Here is a 4329-nt window from a genome sequence, read left to right as displayed (position 1 = left end):
GATCACGCAAATTACGATGTACAATGATGAATCAGAATCAAGTGGAATGATTATAGAAAAGAATAGCATGTGAAAACCTGGTTACAATTATTTCAAAATCGTTGTAAAATGTGTTGTTGTTGTTGTTTCTAATGGCAATTGTCATAGACACGCTCACTGACTTTAGAAGTCAGTGATGTGTCAGTAAAATGTGTGAACATCATCTATAGTGCCATAAAATATGTATAATTTGTTATTGATAGTTTTTACTTTTGCTATTGATATTTATATTCTGAGTACTATATCAGTATCTGATTTTGTGACTACAGCTATAGTTTTGCGTTAAATCTTTATTTCAGTATGTCAGAAAAAAGAGGGGGCACCCAAAACACATTTCGCAAGATTTGATTCAACAGAAAAACTGGCTTCATCGCAAAGATCTATATAACATAACTGCTGTTCGCATTCATGGTCTTACCCGACATCGGCAATTGTATGCGGATGGATGGGGAAAGGGAATAACCTCTATACTGGAGAATACTGTAAAATGTTTCTCAGATTTGGTGTTTATTATGTGCCAATATAATAGTGTTTGCATTGGCGATTACATCGATTCTTAGACAATAAGACAATAACATTTTAAAAAGCTTCGGATTGTATCAAACCTTATTCACCATCAGCATGAATCTAGCATATTTACTGAATCTATCGTGTGAATCCGTCTTTTAGAAGCCATTTTGCCGAAAGATTGACATCAAAATTTGACATGGAACTGCAGTTACAGTTACAAGATTACATACCAAATTTTATTGATTTAATTCGCTGCATTTACTGGTTATTGCGTTTTCATACATGAGAAAGTATAGACCGACAGCCTATCAACCCTCCTGAAGATTTGATTCAAAATTTGAAAAGAAACCCCATTTTAGTTAAACATGTGTACCAAATTTTATCTACTTGCGTTTTGAAGATATCGAATTCGCTTGTGTTCGGAAAGCCAGACACATAAATCTCCTAAGAAAGGATTTTGTCTAAAATATGAAAAAAAAATCTACAAATTAAGCTTTAGCCTAACAAATTTCATCCAACAAACTGGAATTTATAGTGTTCAGAGACAGACAGACAGACAGATACAAGGCCAAAAATGTGTTTTTCGGAAAATATTAAGATTCATCAAAATCTGGAGTTTGAAAATTAGAATATTTTCTTATACGAGAAAGCAAATAAAAAATTTTATTTATATAAAATTTCTGAAATAAGAATTAATTTAGTTGAGAAAGCAGATTATGAAAAAAGCCTTAGAATTCTTTTCTTATTAACCAAATAATTTAAAAATTCACAAGATATATGTGACTACGTCCGGGAAGAATTTTTTGAGAAACGTTATAAAGCTGTATATAAAATAAATTAAAAAGACATATATGAAGCCAAAATATCCAAATACATTCAAAAAGGTTTTTAAGGAAAATTGAAAACCTTTGAAGTTTTGAGATGAAAAAGAAGTATGAAAAAACCCTTCTAGTTTAGGATTTTATCAAATAATTTCTACAAATTCTTGCATATAGCTTAAGAAATATATTACTTAGTTTCTGATCTAAAAAAATAAGCTGCACTTCTATCCAGGTTTTAAATACTGAAGCTCTATTGATAACTTTTAATGCCAGAAAAACTAAACTTGTAAAAGTTTTAGTTTTTCTGGCATTCTGAAGCATTAAAACAATTATAGAATATTTTTGAATGAACAAAGTGTTTCTGCCTTAGTTCAGAAATTTTGGAATATTTTATGAAATAATTATATTTAATCTGAATTAAAAAATATGAATGATATTTTCATTTACGAAGTACTTGTGAAGTAATTCTATCAAAATTTAGAATTTGAGAAAATAGCTTTTAAAGATGTAAAATAGCATTAAAACATTTATTATGCAAATATGAAAGTCAATGTAACCTCAAAGAATGAACAAAATTCAAATAGTTTTATAAAAAGGACTGTTCAGAAATTAAGAATATTGAATTAAAAATAAATATATGATATTTTGGCATAAAATCGACTTTTTAACGCGGTAGTCTTAAATATCGTTAATAGTTAAAATTCGATACTGTACATGTAGTTATTTTTGCAAAATATTAAGATTTGTATTGAAAATAATACAAATATTTTCAATTCAGAATTTTATTTAAATTAAAGCTTCTAAATATTTCTGGGATAATTATCAGCATTTAAAGAACAAATTAGTAAACATCCTCTTTGAATGAATGGACTCAACATTCAGGAATTCCGAATCATTATTTCCCCTTATAGCTAGTTTCGCGGTTAATCATAAATGCTCACTGTATAAAACGTTTTACAGAGATCGAAAGCAGTCGTGTTTCGACCTTTTTGTTGGTTGAATGTTAATTTAAACGGGTTTTATCGGTGGAAGAGCCATTTTTGAATTTGCTACTCGAAAGGTAAAGCTGAATTTCAAAATTCCGTCTAAGAGTCATAATTTTTGGCTTATAAAACGATTTCTACAACTTTTTCTCCGTCTTTGCAGATAGGTTAAAAAGTTTAAGAATTTTGCCATCTTAAAAAAGAGAAAGCAAATATTTAAGCATTCGTTGGTTTAGAGAAAATAGAAGGGAAAATATTAAATAGGTTTGTTGCCTAAAAATATTGTAGTTTTTTTTCTGTACTGAAATTAATTTCTTTATAATTTTTGCTTATAACTATTAAAAAAACACTAAAGGAATGTTTGGAAAAGACTCTAGTCATTGTGATTATAACCGTTCATTATGCGATCCCTTCATTTACAGGAGAATTCAAAACAATTATGCCGATTATTAATGAATATATAATTCCCTTGTAAGCGACGATAAGAAGAAAAACTTTTAGAGTGCGAGCATTCCATAAGACAGACTTTTTGATCAAAAGTTATCAGGTTTGGTACAAATATTCTTTGGAAAGTGGAAAATTTATATCACAAAACGGTTTTTGAAAAATTCCATCAAAATATTAATTTAATAAAAAAAATTAACAAAATTTTGGTGTTTTCTTCAATGATTTCGGAAAATATTACGATTCAAAACTGATTTTTAGATCATTCTAAAATTCATAAAATCATCTTTTCAATTATACAACAATTTCAGCAAAAAATTTTCACTCTTTGATTAATTTGAAGAATAATACTTTAATTGTGTTTTCTATAAAATATTTCATTACTGAAGTGAAGCTTGAATCATTTTAATTATTGCTACTATTTTTTCATACTTTTTTTTTTCTTTATAGATGATCAAAATAAGAAAATTTGGCTTATTTTTTTCTTGTAAAATGGACTTTTGTATAAAGCATACTTTTAATAAAATTTTTGGAATTTTTTATATTTACAATAAAAGTTTAATCTTGAAATAAAGTAAAGGGAGCCATTTTTAAAGGACGTCTTCTTTCTTGCGATACCATAGAATGCATAAAGATATAAATATAAAATTAGGGAAATGAATAACATAATGAACTTAATGATATATAGTTTTTAAAATAGTATAATATGTGTATAAAAATTCTTTAAAAATTATTTTGAAGAGGAAGCCACTAAGATTGCAAATATTTAATTGAAATTTTAGCAACTATTAATTCCGACATAACCAACTGGTCGTCTAAGGTGACTCAATCATAATAATTTCTGTATATAACTTCCTTTGCTGACATCGATGCAGTAATCACACCAGACTGTGAAGAATTTTTAGAGCCACTGATACGTTTTTGATAGCCTCAGACATGTGAAACATATTGGTATCTGAAACATTTTGAAATTACTTTTTCTGTGCTCATTTCATGTTCATTTAGAACATGTATCTTTAGGCTTTCTTTTCGTATAATAGTGAGAAAATTAAAAGGGTACATAAACATTGCTTTACATGGTATTGCATAATAGTGAGCAATGTGAAAGTATGCCCAAAATGAAAATAATGAAATAAATTTCCGTTCGGTTATTACTTCTGCGACCAATAATAGTCACAATGAGCAAATTCTACATTACTTTACATGGTAGTGAATAAGTGAACAAACTGAATGTAAGCATTAAATTAAAACAATGAAATAAATTTCCATTTGGATACTGCCTCTGCGACTAAGAATGGTTACAAATACTAGATTCGCAAGCACCGTGATGAGCTTTCTACTGCATTGTGTTCAGTGTTTTTCTTCCCATTGTTATTTGCAAGGAGGGTATTGTCTTTAGTTATTGATAGAAATATTTTGAATTGCTCGGATTCTGAATAATTCTAATATAATTATCCATGGTCAAATTTTACTATGATGCATTTTTAATGCATTTTGATATCTGATATCAATTTTGTTTGCAAATATAAAAA

This window comes from Argiope bruennichi, chromosome 3 (assembly GCF_947563725.1).
Source record: "Argiope bruennichi chromosome 3, qqArgBrue1.1, whole genome shotgun sequence".
Lineage (NCBI taxonomy): Eukaryota > Metazoa > Arthropoda > Arachnida > Araneae > Araneidae > Argiope > Argiope bruennichi.
This window is presented reverse-complemented; position numbering follows the sequence as displayed.